This window comes from Oryctolagus cuniculus, chromosome 13 (assembly GCF_051225735.1).
Source record: "Oryctolagus cuniculus isolate XC-2025 breed Fujian yellow rabbit chromosome 13, ASM5122573v1, whole genome shotgun sequence".
Lineage (NCBI taxonomy): Eukaryota > Metazoa > Chordata > Mammalia > Lagomorpha > Leporidae > Oryctolagus > Oryctolagus cuniculus.
In genome coordinates this window covers 72,961,567-72,984,016 of record NC_142879.1, presented here as the reverse complement: position 1 = coordinate 72,984,016, position 22,450 = coordinate 72,961,567, and the positions used below count along the sequence as shown (strand labels likewise).

The 22,450-nt window shown below is 40.1% G+C and overlaps 2 protein-coding genes across 5 annotated transcripts in view; one reads left to right on the top strand and one right to left on the bottom strand.

Annotated features, from left to right (window-relative positions):
- The window catches only part of CELF2 (CUGBP Elav-like family member 2), a 939,267-nt gene that overhangs the window by 98,315 nt on the left and 818,502 nt on the right, over nucleotides 1–22,450 (top strand). The window lies entirely within an intron of this gene.
- The window catches only part of LOC149122668 (uncharacterized), a 78,924-nt gene that overhangs the window by 37,041 nt on the left and 19,433 nt on the right, over nucleotides 1–22,450 (bottom strand). Inside the window, exon 3 of one of the 3 annotated variants that reach the window (XR_016219134.1) lies at nucleotides 865–1,332. The exons of the other annotated variants lie outside the window; for them this stretch is intronic. The gene's annotated coding sequence lies outside the window, so the exon portion shown is untranslated. Of the gene's footprint in view, nucleotides 1–864; nucleotides 1,333–22,450 lie in introns of those variants that run through there. 3 annotated transcript variants of the gene reach the window in all.

The window sequence follows — 22,450 nt, the reverse complement described above, 5'->3', positions numbered from 1 at the left end:
AATTTGAGGGGAACACACTCAAGCCCATAGCAGGTTAGATTCCCTGAGAAACAGGCTGTGGTTATGATGGAGGTTTGTCATGGGAACAGGAGAAGTTCTCAAGAACAAAACTAGTAAAATGTGGGAAACAGGACCGGGTCATGGGAGAAGTTAGAATTTGCTAGAGACTGAACAGAGGCCTCCATTGATCCCACAGAGTGCCCTGGAGCTAGAATTGCCCTTCAAATTGGCCTAAGATTGAGGCAAACGGGACTGAGTCATTGCATCCCGACCTGGACAAGAAATCTTCGAAGAGAAATGCTTCTCCTTGGGCCCAGAAAATTCCTGCAGTTGGAGGAGAGTCTCAAAGAATGATGATTTTGTGAGCTGGAGGACTGAATGTCTTGGTTCCAAAGTGGAGAGCAGGGTGATTCATCCCTCACCACCGCCAGCATCTACTGGAGGAATCAATGCTAATTTTGCCATATTACAAGGGTTGTGTTAAGGACTGACTGAGACAAGCAAACATACTAATTCAGTACCTAGAATAGTAGAACTCTACTGATTTTAATTTCCTTCCATAGCCCTAGTCTTTGCATATTCCCAAGGGTCTTCATTATATCATGCATGATCCTTGAGCACTGGGTGATCCTGGCCTCTCCCACAACTTTATTTAATGTGTTGTCTCTGGGTAGGAACAGGATCCAGGAGAGTTGGTGTCCAGGTAGTTTCCAGTATTGATATTTTACTTCCCTGCCCTCTGACTCCTTCCCTTCTGTCATCCAGCTCACACTAATCAACAACATGTAAACCATCGGAAAGCTTGTTTTTAGATTTATTTATTTCTTTGAAAGTCAGAGTTACAGAGAGAGGAGAGGCAGAGAGAGAGAGAGAGAGAGAGAAAGAGAGAGAGAGGGAGAGAGGTCTTACATCCACTGGTTCACTCCTCAATTGGCCCCAATGGCCGGAGTTGTGCCAATCTAAAGCCAGAAGCTTCCTCTGGATCTCCCACACAGGTGCAGGGGCCCAAGCACTTGGGCCATCTTCTACTGCTTTCCCAGGCCACAGCAGAGAGCTGGATCGGAAGTGGAGCAGCCAGGACATGAACTGGCGCCCATATGGGATGCCAGCACTTCAGGCCAGGGCGTTAACTTGCTGTGCCACAGCGCCAGCCCCATGGGAACTCTCGATAAACATAGCTCTTTAGGGATCCACATGCTGTTTGACTACAAAGCTCCGTAATTTTCAGAGTGACTTCTTTTTTTCCTTATTATTTTTAAATACCCTGCATTTAAAGTTTCACATCTGCAGAGGCCTGGAGAGGAGCATGTGGAACATAATGCACAGCGTTCACTGGAAGAAAACAAAAGAGGAGTGGGTGGTTTCAGACAAAGCGGTTGCCTTGTATCTCTGACACGAGGCTTTTGTGGTTGTTGTTGATCGGCGCAAATGAAAGTCCATTTGGAAAAGTCACATGCCTCTCCAAACTGTAAAATAATACTTCATGGCGGTGAGTCCTTGGGTTGAGGAACAGGGAGGCTTGGAGGAGAGAAATTAAATGGCAGCCCATTGTTACATAAAATGTAGCCTAACAGTGAATGGAAGTGAATAAATAAAGAATTTTGAGTAAAGAAAAGGCAATGTGTGCAAATGAAAGAAATACATAGTCCCTTTCGTGTATGCAGTTTTTGCTAATGGAGACTAGCAGAGAATAAATGAGATCTGCCTCATACATTTGTTCTCCCAAGGACAAAACCTCATATGGCTTGTCCTTCAGTGAGTCCCCAGGGGTGGGTCTTATTTTCCTATTTCTGGGTGTAAACTCAAACCCACAATGCCATGAACGAGAAAGAAACAAAATGTTTCCTGATATAAAATGCAACTGCTGGCCTCACATGAGCCTTCTGGTTGGTGTTTTTATATATATTTTTTTTTAATTTTTCACTTTTTTTGGTGAGGATGAGGAGGTGGGGAGAGGAGGTTAATGTGAAATAGTTTCACACCCAGCATAAAGGGTGGCGAAGAGAACAGATATTTCACAATAAAGAAATTAGAGATCAGAGACAGCTCTTAAAGGGAGCTTTTGGCTTATTGGGCTATCACTTCCCTGTGATGTTTTTTATTAATGAATTCCCCATTGAATGAAGACCTTTTGCCTTAGTCTGTTTGGGCTGCTATACTAAATACCACTGCCCAGATATTTGCCACAGTTCTGGAGCCTAAATCAAGCTGCCAGCTGGGTGGGTTCCTGGTGACAGATTGCTTCCTGGCTTCAGCAGCCACCTCACTGTACCTTCATGGGTTGAGAGAGTGACCAGGAGCTGCTTGGTATCTGTTTTTATAACGCCACTACTCCCATCGTGGGAGCTTCACCTTCATGACCTCCCAAGGGCCCATCTTGGAGGGTGAAGATTTTGACATATGAATTTGGGCACATAGGGACACAGTTCAATCCACAACACCTTCTGTGTCAGAGCAAACGAGACGGGACCAGAAGGCAGGGGAGATCCAGCCTATCCTTCTCAGGGTTAAATTTAGAGCACTGGCTAGTGAGGGAAGTAAAATAGAACTTCCCTGGTGAAGCGACTGACAAAGCCTGAGCCCAGTCGGACAGAGCCTGGAAGGCAGAGGGCCAATGGGAACAGAAGCCCTGCAGCAAGAGGCAGGCATTACAATTTCAAAGGCTGAAGGAAGTCATTGTGTAGGTACAGGATGAGTTCAGAGAAGCATAATGAGCAGGTGAGGTTGGAGAGACCAGGCAGGGCCTCACCATCTCTCGTAAGAGCTGTCATTATCCTCAACACAAGGGGAACTCTGTGAAGTGATTGGCACAGGGTGGCAGCATGACCATAGCTGCAATTGGAGATGATTGTCTTGGCTCTGGGGAGAAGAATAGACCGTGAAGTAGGAAGAAAGGATGCAGATACATAATTGGAAGTCCCTGTGTCATCCAAACAGGAGATGGTAATACCTTGAATAAGAACGGTGATGGTAGGAATGGAAATGTGTGGACAGAATACAGGGTTATTGAGGGGAAAGTTAAAAAGGATTGGCAACTGATTAGATACCAGCAACAAAGGAGAGGGAATCAGTGAACGCCATCATCCTCTGCACCTGACAGAAGAATCTCACCCAGCACATTGCCAAGCTCACACCCCTTGATCTTGACCTATTTGATCTTCATGTGCACCACATGCACCACTTTGTGAAGATCTGAAAGAATGCCACCCAAAGGCTAGGTCAGTCATGCCGAGGAATTAGTAACAATTACACAACTAAAATTAGAACGTTAAGAGAACAGGCACCACTCAGCATGTGGTGCACATGATCAACAGAGAACAGGTGTTGACCCTACTGGTCTTTGTTTCCCACATCAGCTTCCAACTGTGTTTAGTGATAGGGAGGTGCCGTTGAGAGTCCAGGGCAGGAAGAAGAGAGATGTCAGGTCTTTCTGTTTGTCTCAGGCAGTGTCCAGCAATGCCTGTGTCCTCGGGGCCCCAGCTCCTTCTGGACAGGTTGGTCTTTCTTCTAACTTCCCTCTGGTGGCCCTAGCCAGTGGCCCCAGATACTCTTCTTCTCCCTACTGTCCTTTCATCTCTGGGCTATTTCACTACTTATAAACCAGCTACCCAGCTTTTCTATCATCTCTGTAAAGATTTCCCTGAATTGAGTTCCTTCTATTCTCCTGGTGTGATCTTGTTGCATACAGTTGTCAAACAAAGTCCAGACATGCATCTCTTCCCAACACTTAGCAATGCCTGAAACCCATTTGTTTTCCCTCTACAATGAAATACAAGGCTTAAGACACAAAGAGTCCTATAAGACTTTACAAACTGAATTATACACATGGCATTTTCTCCACCAAAGCGCAGAATGCATGGCTTTGGTACAGGAAAAGAATAAGAGATTGTGGGGTAGGCACACTAGAAAGAATTATAGGAAGAATATTAAATAATGAAGGGCTTAGAAAAAAAAAAGAAATGAAGCATACAAAAGATTGACTTAATTCAAAAATTTGCCAGGGGGAAGCCACAGGGTGACACCATGGCTTTATGAAGATATGAGAGAATGCCACCCAAAGGCTAGGTCAGTCATGCCGAGGAATTACTAACAATTACACAACTAAAATTAGAACATTAAGAGGACTCATTCTAAAGGTATATTCGAAAGAGAAACCTGAAAGACCAGAAAGTCTTTTTTTTTTTTTTAACTTGATCCATGGTTAAGTTAAAATATTTTCCACCTGAAGTCTATGCCGATCTGTAACAGCTATTTAATATCCATTCTATATTGAATGCTATTTACAAAAAAGGTGTCTGTATAATGTATATGACATTGGTAAATACATGCATAATTTGCTGAAGCAAGAAACAAAGAAGTGGAACCTGTATTATGTTTGTTCAGAGCTAACATTCATTTGATACCCGAGGATAATTACAGTGTAACATAGAATTGCATTTGCTCTTTGTAAACCATCTATATACATTAGCAATTTGTGTGTGAATGATCCAGATTGTGGCTTTCATAAATAGCCACCATTCTTTGGTATATAGCATACCCCTATACTGTTTAGTATATTAAATATGTCAAATTCTACAGCCCCACCATCTTTTTTTTTTTTAAGATTTATTTATTTATTTGAAAGTCAGTGTTACACAGAGAGAGGAGAGGCAGAGAAAGAGAGAGGTCTTCCAGCCGATGGTTCACTCCCCAAATGGCCGCAGCAGCCAGAACTGCACTGATCAGAAGCCAGGAGCCAGGAGTTTCTTCCAGGTCTCCCACGTGGGTGCAGGGGCCCAAGGACTTGGACCATCTTCTACTGCTATCCCAGGCCATAGCAGAGAGCTGGATGGGAAGAGGAGCGGCCAGGACTCGAACCGGCGCCATATGGGATGCTGGTGCTTCAGGCCACAGCACCAGCCCCAGCCCCACCATCTTGTCATACATACACAATTTCCACACACAAACACAAACTCTTCCATCCATCTTGCATGTAATCTTTAGTAAATATTTTAATGTGAAGTTCATTAAACTGTTGTAACAAGTACATTACACACCAGTATGAGAGCTTCACCTGTCTTTCCAGAATTTCCAAGGCTGTAATTGTTCCATTTCTAGAATTTCTAGGGTTTGGCTGTGTAGACTCTCATCTATGGATGGATGGATGGATGATGGATGGATGGATGGATGGATGGAGGGATGGATGGTTGAATGGATGTGTAGACATACAGACAGACATGTATACAGTAGTTTACTGAACTTCAGTTATAGCCTGTAGTTTAGTTAGTGCTTAAATGTGCCAAGCAAAAACCCTTGATGAAGGATTTTCCAAACATAAATGTTCATAATGGGTCACATCACTAGTTATGTAAGTTTCTAAATCCTAGTTTTGGTAACAGTTTTTATTTTCATTACTCACTCATATAGAACTTACTCCTCTGTAAAAATTGATTGAGAACTTACTGTGTCATTATCCTGGGTACTACCTTAGCTTTGTAACACTAAAAATCTATTTTATGCTGTTCAAAATGGTAGTGATTGGCCACACGTGGTGACTGAGTGCATTAAATGTGGCTAGTCTGAATTGGGATGTCCTGTGAATGTGTAATGCAACTGGATTTCCAAAAGACGTAGTACAAAACTCATATAAAAGACCTCATGAATAATTTTTGTATTGATCCCATGTTGAAGTGATAATAGTTTAGATAAATGAAATAATTAGAGATACTTCCAAAACCAATTTTAACTACTTCCTTTTACTTTGTTACTGTGGCTACTAGAAAAGTAAAAACACATATGTTGCTGTCATTTGTGGTTTTCATCGAGGGCGCAGATGGAGAAGTTTAAATAATCACCAGTCTCACAACAATCTGTAATAACTATCAAGAAATTCAAACTCCCTTCCACCACCAATGTTAGGCATGCCTAAACTCTGTCATTGTTGATTTAGGAGTTTAATGTTTCTTTGGGGAGACATGAAATATAGCAAAATACAATGAGATTTGTTTAGCCTAAGAAATACAGTGTTGAATCTAGTATCCACTAGCCATAAGGTCCTGGGAAAGTTAATATATTTTCTGTGTCTTCATCTCTTCTTCAGTTCAGCAACCCATAGAATGTTGTAAGGGTTAAGAATACTGAGCGCAAAGTACCTAGCACAGTGTTAGATATATATATACTATGTGCTCAAAAAGAATACATATTGATTTGATGAGATAAGCCTGAGGACAAGAGAGTAAGACAATGCTGATTTTACAATTCGTGTCACCACAATGACTCAGCCTCACTGAACACAGCATGCAGTAGAAATAATACACCAAGACAGGTGAAATGAAGGGTCCCACATCATAGTGATACTTGTTAAGAGCTCTCTTACTTCTTTGTTACTTACAGTTCAATCCCCAACCCATTTAAATTGCCTATCTGAGAATTCCAAAGTGACATCTCTACCAAGAAGAAGAAGCAAGCAAGGCATGATTCTCTTTCCTGACAGTTGGACTGCCCTATATTGCCTGCCATGCAACAGAGATATGAGTACTACTTCCACAAACTTAGCCAGGATCTTCAGGAAGCAGCTGTGGCAGTAGAAAGTCTTGCACTAAAATAGTTACTGAATGCAAGTTTACCGTTCAATGAAACCTTGGAAGATTCTGAACACTCTCTGTACTTCCGTAATATATGACAGTGCTTCAAAAAGTTTGTGTTAAAATGAAATTAAAAGATAAGCTTACTTTGATGCAAAACATTTTGTAAGTCCTTGTACATTTTTTTTTCATAAGATGCATTTTCCATCAACTTTTTGAGGACCCCTCAAACACAGCAGCGCTGACTTTGCAGGGCTTCAGGCTGCCTTGCCAACCAATTAGACTGGAGAAAAGTGAATCTTGAATGAGGGCTCAGTGTCATGAAATCCTCAATCTGCTTTATTTCTCTCATTGCTCTGGACAGGCTTCCCCAAACTCAGGTCAACTTTCCAGGAATAGCTGTCACTTAATACTGGAATAAAGCCAACTCCTAAAGGGATTTTAATACCGAATCCACCTTCTTTAAGGAGTGTAGATCTCTTTTTCCCATTCCTGTCCCAATAGGAGAGACAGGTAAGCCTAAATGGAATGTCAGAATACTAAAGCATACATGCTTGTTGTTGTTTGAAACATATCATGTACTGCCTCTGAAGCACACTGAGCTATTCTAACACATTACCTAACCTGCTAGGCTTCCCTTGGGAAAATGAGCCAGAATCTGACTTTGATCCAATATATACTCCTTTCTTTCTTGGAGAGATTGGGAATAATGTTCTCTTTCCCAGCATGCCCCTTTCTCTGATTCTGTCAGTGTTAATTCCATTTGCAAAAGAATTTTCAGCCCCTTGTCCCTCCACCACTTCTTGCTCTTGTCCCTTTTCAGGTATACTCTGATCCAGTCCAGCTAGAAGACTTGCTGATCTGACTGGTCAGCGTTCCAGGACATTCAATGGACTGAGGTTGGCCAGATGTGTGGTCCATTATGTGTTAACACAGCCATGCTACAGGTCCCTTATTCCACTTCATTCATCCAACAGATAAGATTAATGAGTTCCCTAACCCAGGTACTGTTTTAGTTGCTGAGACAAAGCAATGGACAAAATATTCAAATCCCTTTATTCCTGAAATTTGCATTTTAGTCTTGGGTGATTTTAAATAACAAAGTACAAACACATGGAGTATACAAATGCCAATAAATGCTAAGTAGAAAAGTCAAGGAGAGAAATGGGGTGGGGAGTTAGAGGTACTGCATTTTAAGACAGAATAGATGGGGACAAGGTCACTGAAAAGGTGGCTTTATGACCTAGGTTCTGGCCACAGGTGAAGCCACCTTGCTCCCATCTGCTCTTCACCGTCATTCCTGCACAAGTCTGGCTAGAGTGCAGTGTCATCTCAAGATTAAATTCTGCAGGGAAAATCCAAGGGGTGTGTTCTAATTCCAACTTTTACTGGAGGACTCCAAACCTACCAACGTGACCAATCAACACTGCTGTTCATTGCCCAGAATTCCCTTGGGAACTTCCCCAGATGCAGAGGTTATTAGCAGGGCAGGATTTTAGAATTGCTGGATTTCCAGCTCTAATAGCTCTACAATAGCACTAAAACAACACTCTCACCCTCTGGCATCACTTTTCTCTCTGTATCCCCTAAGCCCCTTGTAGAGAAGGGAGGGAGAATAGATTCCCAGTGTAAAACTGTGAATTATGACTTCAGCAGCCAGGCCTGCATTTCCAGCTCAATGAAGAACAAAAGGGACAATTCTGCACAATTAGAGATGAATAATCCTAATCACTCTCTTATATTGATCATTCACTGTGTTTGAGGACTTCTCTGGGAAATTTGCATGTATTATTTTATTAATCTTCCCAGTAATTCTATTGTGCTGTAATTATCCACTTTTTTACATATGACAAAAACTGAAGCATAAAGAGATTAAGTAACTTGCAGTGAATAATGACAAATTGAAGACCCACACCCTAGCAGCCTGACTTTGGAGCATTGCGTCCATCTGGGGATCATACTGGCTCTGCCCAGGAATGTGAGGACTTAAAGGGAAGATTCTTTCATTAAGTTTCGGGCACAAGATTCAAGGACTTAAGCTTCCCATTGTGTGGTTTCTTCCCCCTCACCCCTCTTTTCTTCCCTTCCCCCTCTCCTCCCTTCCCTTCCATTTCTGCTCATTTCTGGGTCAGATATGAACTTCACTTCTCTGCCCTCCATAGCTATTTATGTTCCTCCCAGCCAAGAATAATCCCCTTCTCAGACCTCTGCAGAGCAATAGCTCCTTCCATAGGCAGCACAGAATCTTTGGGGAGTCTTTCTAAGGCTTTTTTTTTTTTTTTAAGTTAGAAACAATGGTAAACGGTCAAAAAACAAAGACGACTCCTTTGGGTCTTTCCTCCTCATCGCCTTCTCTTTTCTCTCTTAAACCCTATGGAGAGTGATAAAGTTACACATAAAATTCAGGAAGCAGAAGCTTCTATCTGAAAATCGAGATATGTGCTTCCCATCTCTCTAGGGGAGGGAAGAATTGGGATGGGAGTCTTTTGGTCACTGGGAAAGAGAAAAGGCTTAACCCTTGTGTATCTTTTCTCCTTGTTCCTGTCCCTTCCAGCAGTGCAGCCACTATCAGTCCCGCCCACAGGGGCAGATAGGGGGATGACAGATATGTAAAAATAAATACCATAAGAGCCTGAGAAATTGCTCAGGGCAGGGTGGGATTCCCACTGTCAGGGGTCATGCCAACATCACCCTTCAGTTATAAGAAATTCCTTGTGGTTGTGTATTCTGTGAAGATACATACTTTAGAATGTGTGCGCTCTGAACCTGGAGCGACATCAGGGTGACAATATTTGGCCCCCACTGTCAAGGCTCTAGTGATGTAAATGAGCCTCTGGATTCATCGCCTTAAAGATATTTACCTTTCTCACTTGTAGAGGTCTGTGAGCAGTGAAAGCGCTGATTGCAGGTATCAAAGTTAACACTTTGCTCAACAGGCAAGAGCGTTGCTCAAGGCATAGGGCTTGATTCTGTGCATCTTTGGTGTGTGTGTGTGTGTGTGTGTGTGTGTGTGTTTCCTTAAAAAGTGCAAGTAGAAGTGTAACACGATACTGGGTTATTTTATATGAATTTTTTTTTACAAAATTCCTGTTTCCTATCCTTTGCCCACTACCTTTTGCCTCCAATGCCTCTGTGTGAAATATGAACCACTTCCAAACAAGTTAAACTTGAAGACCTACTTAGTTTCTCAGGCTCATTACCAAGGATTTAAAACCTCTCTATTCATTCAACAACAATGGTTTCCATGGCAATTACTGCAACACATGACATCCCCTGCAGCTCAGCTTAAAAATGCACTAGCAGAAATGGCTACACATCAACACATTCACCAGGAAAAGCTATGTAGGTCTTCTCCACTAGTTACATACATAAAGAATTAATTTTAAAAAAACACACAATGAATCCTTTTGATTTCTTTGCACAATATTGATTTTGCCCTTTTGAATTTCAACCCATCATACCTGTGAAGATGTAATTTCTTGTAGCAGATGACTGAAATTTGATTTATGTGAAGGTGGCCAGGGACAAAGACAAAAGAGTGTATCATCCTTTACATCTTTCATCTATTTCTGTCTCTTTTGTCATTATGCCTAGCTCTTTCCCCTTGTAAAACCAGTATTTCCTGTTAATAGAATTAACACACACACACACACACACACACACACACACACTGATTTTCCCCAGGAAAAGGGACTTCTGAGAGAACCAATAGAGTGGCAAAGTAGAAACCTGGACCCTGGCATTGATCTCAGCAACATCTGTCTGCTTTTCCTACTTCCCACCAAGAGAAGGTCTTAGACTACCTTCACAAATAATAGCTACTCAAAAACATTTTAAAAAGCGGGAGGGTCCCACTCGCCGAGGAACCTGCAATGTGCCAGGCACCGCGGTGGGAGTTTCGCATCAATCAGTTCCTCATGACCCAACAGGATTTAGATTTTCACCATTTTACAATTAAGAAAAGTATGCTCAGTGGGTTAAAGAAATTTGCCTATGATCATAGAGCCGAATGTGCCAGGACTGGGCATTTTAAACCCAACTGGCCTGGCTCCACAGACTGTGCTCTTTAGTCAATTGATAAGGGGGCTTAATTTCTGTCTCTGGTTTGAGAGAATATAGAATAGAGAGAGGCACTGAGCCAAGTGGCCCAGGCTCTTCTCTGAGCACTTGAAGTCCCTGTGCACTTGCTGGGATGATCCTAAACAAGCCCCTTGCAGCTTTACTCCCATTCAATTTTCCCAGATATGTTAATAGCAATGTTGACCTGCTTCCCTGGGTATGTAACAAGAGACTGAAATAAAAACTAAGGGAGAGTTCTGAAATGCCTGCCCATGATGATGGTGATCATAAACCACAGAGACAGATGTATGCAAAGGGGAAGAGAGAAGGAAAATCTGCGGGACAAAAATGCTTTAAAATGAAAAGGGAGAGGGGCTTGCCCAAATGGTAATGAACAGAGTGATCCAGTTACTTTCATGTTGCCCAGCCCTAGGCAGTTGTGTGGGATGAGAAATGCAGCTCCCGATTCTACCTTCTGCAAGATTTATCTCTAGAGGTGTGAAAGGCCCCTGTGAAAAGACTATCTGGGTCGTTCCTGACAGTTTATGGTACAAGAATTTAAAAGATCCTGAAAGACTTTATGTGTGTGCATTAATTTCTTATAAAGAAGAATTCTGGACAGACTCATAGGTTTCCTTTTAATAAGCATAGTAGTAGTACAAATATCCATTATCTCTGGCCTAGGAGCCTATTTGTGTAATCATTAAATAAGGACATTACATTAGCTTCATATTAAGGTAATAGCTATGCTTATCTAATTTTGCATTTACTTTACTTAGTTAGGCTCAGTCCTTAATGATGTATGATACCTTTAATTAAGGTCGGCAATTAATGAGGCAGTTGAGGTTACTGTACTTGACTTTGGTTTCAGTTAGCAGAGATTAAACATGGTTGAAATTTTGCATGGTTTTCTCCTTTTCTTGAACTTGACAAGCTATGTAAAAGAGAACTTTGGAAATAACTCCAAACTCTGTCCCAATATATATTCACCCATACATTTTGCTGACAAGCATTTGTTCAGCACCTGAGAAATCAAAATTTAAGCAAAAATTTAAGGTAAGCATCCTTACCCTCAAGGAGCTTAGAGTCTAAGGATAACCATATTCCGCTGTAATGGAAATCATGTGAAAAGAAGGCTCCAGAGAAAACGTGAGCTGTGGTCTACACAGATGTGATCAAACTGAGGTGTAAAGACTTGAGCATTTTCAGTTTCCTATTTACTTATACGGCAACATGCAGGGAAAAAAATGTATCCCAAGTAGCAGTGATTGCTGTAGGCTCCTGTGAGGACTTTTCATGAGAGAACAAAATCAAGGCCCTTGGAAATTTCCCCTTTCCTAAAAAGATTAAGCCAGCATATTTTGTAAGCCTTCAGGTTGCCATCTTTTGCCTATTAGTTATGTAAATGGATGATTATCACTGAATTCTATGTTGAGTCCACAGGACTTTAGATTTTCCAAGGCTATTATTTCCCAATGAAATTAAAAACACTGCTGAAAGTATTTTAGCTTCTTGGAAATAAGGAACTCTTTTAGAATAGATCCATTTCAAGTATCTCTACTTAGAAATTTAGATTTTTCTCAGAATGTCCAAGCTATAGGCAAAAACCATACATGGCCATTTGACTTTAAAAAACACACATCTTTAACTACATATGTACATAAATATACATATTTAAATATTGGCTGCATCTGTACCAAGATAAAAGCAAAGAGGATTATTATGCAGAAAAAGACAGTGTTCATTTAAGAAAAGATAGTCTTACTGAAATCTGAAAGGATAGAATTTCTAGATAAATTTATTCTACAGTAAATAATATATGCAAATAGATTCATTGAGTAAACTAAACATTCCCACTATGGCTAAGTCAGTTTTAATGGTAAAGAGAACTGAAGAAGGGAAAATATGTATTAGGGAAAAAAAACTATGTATGAATTTCAAAAGCCATTTGCTCTGAAATAAACATCTCTTAATTCCATTTTCCTGGGAAGTTAAGTACCCTTGTATTTCCAACAAACAAAAAAGGGAAAGTGCTTTGACTTTGAAGTTTAGTAGAAATCAGTTTGAATCCTAAATGGCTGTGTGCAGATTAATTAAAGCGCGAGTTTCACAGACCAGATTCACAGGGAAGTTGACTGCAATAGAGATTATTATATCTATGAACACACTTGGGATTAACACCCAAGGGAAGGAAGGCAGGAGGCAGAATTGGCTAGGGAAAGAAGAGGTGCTTTTATGCAAGCTTCTGCAAGCTGCTAGGAGACCTAAAGCTAGGATGCCACTTCAGGCTTGTCCTGAATTGAGTGAGGGGGTCAGGTTCCTGTAACTCCCCTGTTGACCAACCATTGCATGAAGACCTGCCCAGGAAGGGCTGTGACTCGGCACTGCTTCCTTCACCAAAGTCACTTCCAAGTGAATGTTGTCAGCCAGCAGCACTCCCATCATCTGGGGAAGTAAATTCTGGACGGTCAGATCTGGGCAGCACACTGTTATGCCTGAAAGAGCACCTTGGACCCATCGTTTATGTTTTCAGTGGCTATTTATGGAATGCCTGTGATCTATGATTAGGATCCCTAGTGCCCAGGTCCTTACCATCATAAGACCCCCACTATGCATGATGGGGAAGGGGTTACACAGAAAGAAAATAAATAAAATAATTATAGAACCTCCATATTATAAAGAAAATAGGGGCTGGCACTATGGGATAGTGGGTAAAGCCACGAGCATTCCCTGATTCCCAACTGTTCCACTTCCAATCCGTCTCTCTGCTGATGCACCTGAGAAAGCAGCAGAGAATGTCCCAACTACTTGGACCTCTACACCCACACTGGAGACCCAGAGTAAGCTCCTGGCTCCTGGCTTTGGATCAGCCCAGCTCCAGCCATTGAGGCCATTTTGGGAGTGAACCAGCGGGTAGCAGCTCTCTCTGTCTCTATCTTTCTCTCTCTTTTTTTCTCTAACTCTGCCTTTCAAATTAATAAACAAATCTTTAAAAAAAGAAAATAGAGTGATAAGAAGAGGATTAACAGGAGAGGCCTCTTTAAGTACAGCTGTTCAAACAGAGGGATTAAAGAAAGGGCACAAGAGGAAGTAGAGAGAATGAAAGCAAACAATTGCTCTGAAAATATTTACTATTAAGTAAAGGAGAGAGAGGAGAGAAATGCAGGAGAACATTGTTCAAAACAGGTCATAGATTATTTTCTTAAACTTGCTTGAAAGCAAATGCATAGACAGGAAAGAAAAGTGAGTCAAGAGAAAGAAGATAACTGAAGAATAAAGGACCCAGATTGGCAATGAGCAAAGTAGTGCCTGAAACCCACCCCATCGTGTGTTTTGTGAACAAAGTTCTACTGAAACACGGGTACTCTCACTTGGTTATTCACCGTCTACAGCTGTGTTCACACTACAACAGCACCAACAATATTTACTATCTCGACCTTTCCAAAATAGGGTTGCTGACCCTGGAAAGCAGGAGGACAGATGGCTTGGGATCCCACGTAAATGTACAATGCATGTCTCTGTATAGAACAGAATCAGTTTCCAAAGGGAGGAAAGGCAACAAACATCTATACGTAGGCAGTTAGGGTTGTGGATGTGCTGATGAGAAAAGAAAGGAGCTCCACTTGCCAGCTTTAATTTTCTCAGTGATACGTGAGAGGGTGAGAGGAGAGGTGGAAAGGATTTGAAAAAGCAGCATTGGTGGTGGTCGTGATGTGAAGCTGGTTTCCTAGGAAAGTATAGTAGAATCGGGAGAGACGGTGCTGAGTACCTGCTGGAGCACAAGTCCATAGGCAGAAGCCACAGTTTAAACAAGGGATGACTAGTGAAGGTAGTGTACTAAATGGATGTTTTGACACCACTCCCTGTTCTTGAATCGGAATAGTGAGAAATCAAATTTAAAGGAAAAAAGAGAAAAAGAAAAAACTTGGTTGATCTTGGGAGATGATCATCTCCATGTAGCTCATGTACAGCAGAAAAGAAAAACACTTGAAGTTCAGGTGCTGCCGGTAACTCTTGAATCAGGCAAGGATGCAGTGGAATTTTGGTTTCTTGCATTAAGGGCTAAAATATTTTTTATCCCAGGCCCACATTTAAAGTGGAGGTTCAGCAGGTGTGTGTAGTGATCAGGTGTGGTAAGAGAAACAAAAATTGCTCTGGAACAAGGTACTAGGGCGCTACAATTTTAGTCATAGATTTGGGATCTATGTTCTCCTAGTCTGGAAGTGGTTCACACAGCTGCAGCAAACTCTGGACAGTAGGAGAATGCCCACTAGAAACTGCTATAGGAAAGCAATCCCTTACTACCCAGCAAAGACAAACAAGCTTCAGGGAGATGCCTCTACCTAACTTAGAGTTACTAAGTCTACCATGGATGTACCTCACTGGCAGAATCATGTCTTCAAAAGAATGTATGGCTTTCCAACCTTACCAAGCTACTTCCTAGCACAATGAGCCATATCACAACATATGCAATGGCTGCCCACCTCATACTTGGGCTGAGTGCACTCTAGAAGCTGTGGTTCTCCTGAAGGAGCAAAGCGGAGAACAGTGGCAAAGCCTCAGGACCAGAAACATCAAAATCGCCTCCTGGATAAGTGCCTGTCCTGAAGATACTTGAAATACCATTCTAAGCCTTGGTTCTGAATTGAACATCCCAGAAACAGGGTGGAAGCACATACCAGGTTGAGATAGTAAAGACAAAATGAGAGACAGAGAGAAGACCTCAACTCACAGGGACCTTGGAAATCTGTTTCTTCTGAGAAAGTTAGTAAACAAATCAATGAGTGGAACTCAAATCCTTGCCGGGCAAAATTAATTTAGGTAGGTGTTCAGGGTGTTCAAAAAGGTAAATGAAAGAATAATAAAACTTCTTTTAAATAAATTACAAAGGAAAAACTGGCTAAAAAGGCACTTAGGAGGGGCGGACATTTGATGTGGTTAAGACAGTGCTTAGGTCTCCCAAGTACCTGGGATTGAGTTCCAGCTCCACTTCTGAGTATAGCTCTCTGTTACTATACACATTGAGAGACAGCTCAAGTGCTTGGGTCCCCATAACCCATGTGAGAGACCCAGACTGAGTTATCAGCTCCTGGCTTCTGTCTAACCCAGTTCCAGCTCTTGCAGGCACTTAGAGAGTGAACCAAGGTTGATTCTCCCTCTGTCTCTCTTTCTGTCTCTCTCTCTGCCTTTCAGATAAATAAAAGTAAATAAGGACATTTTAAGATTATATAAAAGAGATCCACTCAGAAGTTTGTGAATTAAAATGTGTTTACTAAAATGTATGTAAATCAACAGATTCCATAATATAAAATTATCATAGTTAGGGAGAGAATCAGACAATTGGAAGATAGTAAGAAGAAGTTCACCTGGAATACTGGACAAGGTGTTAAAAGTATGAAAGAGAAGAAAACATGGAAGATAGCTTGAGATATTTCAACACATATCTAAAGAGAATTTCAGAGGAATAGAATGCAATAAATTATGGAAAAACAATGTTTGGAGACATTATTTCTGAGATTTTTGAAAAAGGAACAAAGTATTTTTTTTCTTGGATTGAAAGTACACTCTGAATACCAAGGAGGTTAGATAAAAATAAACCTGCACTAAAATGAGTTATAATTAAATAAGAGCACATCAAAGATAATTCTAAAATATTAGGAGCTTCTAGAGAGAAAAGAGAGATGACTTAAAAGAAACAGACAATTACAGTACCATCAGGCTTTTCATCAGCAGTAATGTAGTACTTTCAGAAGCAAATATTGCATTATCAGAGGACTGAAAAAATAATTGGCAGCAAGAATTCTGTTCTTAGATTGAATAGGATTTTTTTAAATGACAGAAAAACAAAATATTGAGGCACTCAAAGGCACAGAACATTTACCACCCACAAATATTTACTGAAACTGCTATTGAAGAATGTACTTCAGCAAGAATAAAAAGTGAACCACTCAGCTGGTATGGGATAAAATAAAACATTGCAAGTATGACATCAATGAAAAAGTCAGTAAATATTAACTGTTGACAAAAATGAAGTAATAAAGTGAATCCAATCACCCAAGAATTGAATTTTTCTCCAAAATGTAGGCATATTAAGCTGCCCAAGTATTGGCAGAAAGAACGGAAATAACTGGGCTTTTTAGTCCATTAGTTCTAGAGCAGGTTGGTGACAGTGTGGACCAAGGAGTAATGATAATGATGGATGTTCATTTGTAAACCCAGTCTCAGCTGTTGCAGGTATGCGGGGGAATGAATCAGTAGCAAAGAATTCTCCCTGTCACTGTCTCTCTAACTCTCCCCCACCTTACAGTCAAATAAATAAAATAATTAGTTAAATTTTAAAAATAAAAGGTGAAGGCATCTGAGCAAGGGTAAAAAAGTATAAAAATGGTTGGGGGGAGGGAAGTGCATGGCAATATCCTTAGGAGGTCTTGACAAGTCGATGAATGTTGCGATCCAAATGCTGAGAGGATAGAAGACTATGTCAGAGAGGGAATACTTGCAGTAGATTTGAAGGGTGTTGTTCTGATGAGGTGGCTGAGGATGTGAGTCATAAGGGAAGCCAAAGGGTAAAAATTCCGAAGTGAGGGATAAGAAGTAACAGAATTCTACCATTCTTTAGAATGAGATGCTGTAAGAATGAAGGAGAAGGCAGAAAGTCAGGAACTCAAGTCTTCAATGAGTGATGGCAGTTTGGAATGGTGTGTGAATGACAACAATGAAAGGAAAAGGAGATGCAATAGCCTAATGGCATTCCCCTCAATGGAGCAGAGTATCTTGGAAGAACCTAGACATATGGCCATGGAGAGCAGCTCTAGAAAGTGTCACATTCCGTTTTACTGCAATAATGGCAACATAGACAGCATGAGTTCCTGAAAAGTGTCTGGGCCAGTGAGCCATGCCCTGCAGAAAGGGTCTTTAAAAGTTCCTACTTACAAGGCTTAAATTAGATATAAGAAGAACCCAGAATTTTTTTAATCAGTTTTAATCTTTATTTTTATTTAACAATGCAATATAAAGATATCACTGTTCAAAAGAAGTTTTGCATGTCACACATGGCTTTCTTCCAGTTTTTTATTATAACCAATGTTGTAATGAGCATCCTTATTTTTTTTTTAACTTTTATTTAATGAATATAAATTTCCAAAGTACAGCTTATGGATTACAATGGCTTCCCCCCCATATCGTCTCTCCTACCCGTATCCCTCCCCTTTCCCACTCCCTCTCCCCTTCCATTCACATGAGGATTCATTTTTGATTCTCTTTATCTACAGAAGATGAGTTTAGCATACATTAAGTAAAGATTTCAACAGTGTGCTCCCACACAAACATAAAGTGAAAAATAATAGATGATTTTTTAAATGATGATGAAATCAGATCAGACCTATTGTCATGTTTAATCCCAGTGAGAGTCAAGTTGGGAATTGATAATTTCTTCTTTTATTTTTTACAGAAGATCAGTTTAGTATACATTAAGTAAAGATTTCAACAGTTTGCACCCCCATAGAAACATAAAGCGAAATATACTGTTTGAGTACTCATTATAGCATTAAGTCTCAATGTACAGCACATTAAGGACAGAGATCCTACATGAGGAGTAAGTGCACAGTGACTCCTGTTGTTGACTTTACCAATTGACACTCCTGTTTATGGCATCAGTAATCTCCCTATGCACCAGTCATGAGTTTCCAAGGCTATGGAAGCCTTTTGAGTTCACCGGCTCTTATCTTGTTTAGACAAGGTCATAGTCAAAGTGGAGGTTCTCTCCTCCCTTCAGAGAAAGGTACCTCCTTCTTTGAAGACCTGTTCTTTCCACTGGGATCTCACTCACAGAGATCTTTCATTTAGGGTTTGTTTGTGTTTTTTTTTGTTTTTTTTTTTTTTTTGTTTGTTTGTTTGTTTGTTTGTTTTTTGCCAGAGTGTCTTGTCTTTCCATGCCTGAAATACTCTCATGGGCTTTTCAGCCAGATCCGAATGCCTCTAGGGCTGATTCTGAGGCCAGAGTGCTGTTTAGGACATCTGCCATTCTATGGGTCTGCTGAGTATCTCACTTCCCATGTTGGGTCACTCTCCCCTTTATTTATTCTATCGGTTAGTGTTAGCAGGTACTAGACTTGTTTATGTGCTTCCTTTGACTCTTAGTCCTTTCATTATGATCAATTGTGAACTGAAATTCATCACTTGGACTGGTGAGATGGCATTGATACATGCCACCTTGATGGGATTAAATTGGAGTCCCCTGGTATGTTTCTAACTCTACCATTTGGGGCAAGTCAGCTTGAGCATGTCCCAAATTGTACATCTCTTCCCTCTCTTATTCCTACTCTTATGTTTAACAGGGATCACATTTCAGTTAAATTTCAACACTTAAGAATAACTGTGTATTAATTATAGAATTAAACCAGTCATATTAAGTAGAACAGACAAAAAAACTACTAAGAGGGATAATGTATTAAGTTGTTCATTAACAGTCAGGGCTATGCTGATCAAGTCACCGTTTCCCATAGTGTCCATTCCACTTCAACAGGTTTCCTTTTTGGTGTTCAGTCAGTTGTCACCGATCAGGGAGAACATATGGTATTTGTCCCTTTGGGACTGGCTTATTTCACTCAGCATGATGTGTTCCAGATTCCTCCATTTTGTTGCAAATGACTGGATTTCGTTGTTTCTTACTGCGGTATAGTATTCTAAAGAGTACATATCCCATAATTTCTTTATCCAGTCTACCGTTGATGGGCATTTAGGTTGGTTCCAGGTCTTAGCTATTGTGAATTGAGCTGCAATAAACATTAGGGTGCAGACCGCTTTTTTGTTTGCCAATTTAAATTCCTTTGGGTAAATTCCAAGGAGTGGGATGGCTGGGTCGAACGGTAGGGTTATCTTCAGGTTTCTGAGGAATCTCCAGACTCACTTCCATAGTGGCTTGACCAGTTTGCATTCCCACCAACAGTGGGTTAGTGTCCCTTTTTCCCCACATCCTCGCCAGCATCTGTTGTTGGTAGATTTCTGAATGTGAGCCATTCTAACCGGGGTGAGGTGAAACCTCATTGTGGTTTTGATTTGCATTTCCCTGATTGCTAATGACCTTGAACATTTTTTCATGTGCCTGTTGGCCATTTGGATTTCCTCTTTTGAAAAATGTCTATTGAGGTCCTTGGCCCATCTCTTAAGTGGGTTGTTGGTTTTGTTTTTGTGGAGTTTCTTGATTTCTTTGTAGATTCTGGTTATTAACCCTTTATCTGTTGCATAGTTTGCAAATATTTTTTCCCATTCTGTCAGTTGTCTCTTCACTCTCCTGACTTTCTTTTGCAGTACAGAAACTTCTCAATTTGATGCAATCCCAATAGTTGATTTTAGAACCCAGAATTTTTTTAATCGTTAAGGGTAATTTAAGGCCTATTGATAAATCTTATTCTCTGCATATTTCTATATTAAATCTCATGATGTAATTTCAGGAGTGCTAGAAGAGATTTTACACATTGTCTGCTTTGCCTTATAAAGCCGTTGCATGTGCAAGTTTGCCTTGAAGCTCTTTATTATTCTTTGCAGCAGCAACTTGCACCAAAAAGATATAGAATTCTCTTCAAGTAATTTTCCACCCAATGAAATAAGTGCAGGAAATAGATCTTTGTGAGTACATATGCTCACACTGGATTTTTATTGCTTGTATTGATTATTTATTGGTTATGAATAAAACACGAACATGCTGTGCTATAAAAGTAAATATCTATTTGTAATTTAAATTTAGCTCTATAAATAAGGCTTGAACTAAATAAATAAGAGAATATTCTGATTGTGCAAGTATTTTAGAGTTCATAGGATCAAAAAATCAAGGAAAATATTCATTGAACTCTTCATACTTAGGGTGATATGTTTGGAGGCACGAGTGACACAAAAAAGTATAGAAGAAAAACTACTCTTCAAAAATTTAGTTTGCCTATTTTTATTATATAATATGTTATAGTTTATTAAAGCCAATAAATATGAAACACCAAAGAAAAGCATTACTCAGATTTTGTTTAATTGGTTTGGATATTTTTGGGGTAGAAAAGGATCGATGAGATGTGTTCTGGTCACAGAAGACCTCAAAGAGATTCTGCATATTAACCAGCAGCTAGAAAGTTTAAAAATGACCTGAACACAGACTGGAATGCAGAAGACATATATCACATAATCTACTCTTTCAAATAAAGGGCACTTGCATAGGCATAATGGAAAATAAATATTAGATGGGAAAGAGCTGTAAATGCCAAGAACATCAACCGAGAGGCATGTTGGGCCAGTGGGAGGCCTTTGAGTAGATAAATGGTTTAGTAAAGGCAGCAGTGTAAGACCAACAGATGACAAGGTGGAAGAAGGACAACATAAGAAAGATTCTGGAGATGGGAGATTCTGTTACGGACACAGTGCCCTGCTGGGCATGCAGAGATAAGGATCTAATTCAAAAGTTAAGGAGAGAAGACTAAAGGGCTGAATACTGCAAGTATGATCAACCAGCAGACTTTGTTACTATATCAGTGAGCTGACAACAAGAATAAGTCAGGAACTCAAGTCTCCAATAATAGTTTAATTTAATTAATAAAATTATGGAATTTCTAATGGAAATAATGACAAATAGGAAGAAAAGCTATTTTAATTCAAACTAAGTATTTTTGAAGAATAGCATGTACAAACAACCCAGAAACGGTGTTATATCTATGTTTTATCTCAAGCAAATGACTATTTACTCAGTTATTTCTATTAGACATTCTAAATATGCCTAATAACTTTGTTTTTTTAAAGCCTTAAAAATGGAAGAATAGATATAAACACTACTGATCACGTCCCAGGCATACAAGGTCTCACTAAACCAGTTGCTCCTAATAATGGTAACCAAACTTGAAAAAACCCAAGTCCACACTACTCATAAAGTCCTAGATACTGAGAAAATGAGAACATACAAAAAATCTGATGTAAAGGGGAAACTACATAATAGATGACATCCTAGCAAACTCATGCTTTGTCTTTAGATAATTCTTCCTATTGGACTTTGTTAACAAGAATTGTTGGCCCAGGTTAATTGGTTTTTCATATAATATGTTGACAAAGCTTTCTACCTGTTGGAGATTCATTCTCATGGAAATGTAAAGAAATTTTCATCTGCAAACTACTTGATCCAAGATCCAGATGGGATTTTCTTTTGTTAAGTGTGTTTCATGTGACATGTCAGGATTTGTTTTTCTCAGTGCAGAATCCATTCCAGCACCATCTAAAAGGAATATTCTCTCACTATGTGGTTTCTCTAACTTAACATCAGATAGGTACGGTCTGTTCTAAGTATTGAAAGCCTAGCTTTCCTCTGGCTACTAAGGTCATGTTTTTATTTTTTTAGGTCAACACATCCAATTAAAATAGGCTCCGAACAGAATAGACAAGAAAAGATGGAAGCCTTACAAAGGGCAAGCTATTCACTTAAGCTACACAGAAATTAGGGGGAAACGAAAATTTATTTTGGTTTGCCCTAGGAGTGTTGGGCACTCTAAGTAAAATACGGCAGTTCAAAGAAACATTTTTCAAGATCACATCAAAGGAATCCTTTGACCTCTGGCAAGGTCAGGAATCATGAACAGGCATCACTTCCAGATTTGGGAGAGTAAATCGTATGAAAGCAAATTTCAAATTAAATCAAAGTGGACATTTTATCAGTCTCATGGACTAACATAAAAGGTTTTCACTTGGAATCTTTTGCAAAAACTACAGAGGGCAGCATTTCAGGCATCTGGCCTTTCTTTATCTGGCTGGGATTTTAGCCTCTGAGTTTTTCTGTCTCGTCTGGTCACAGCTCCAAAAGC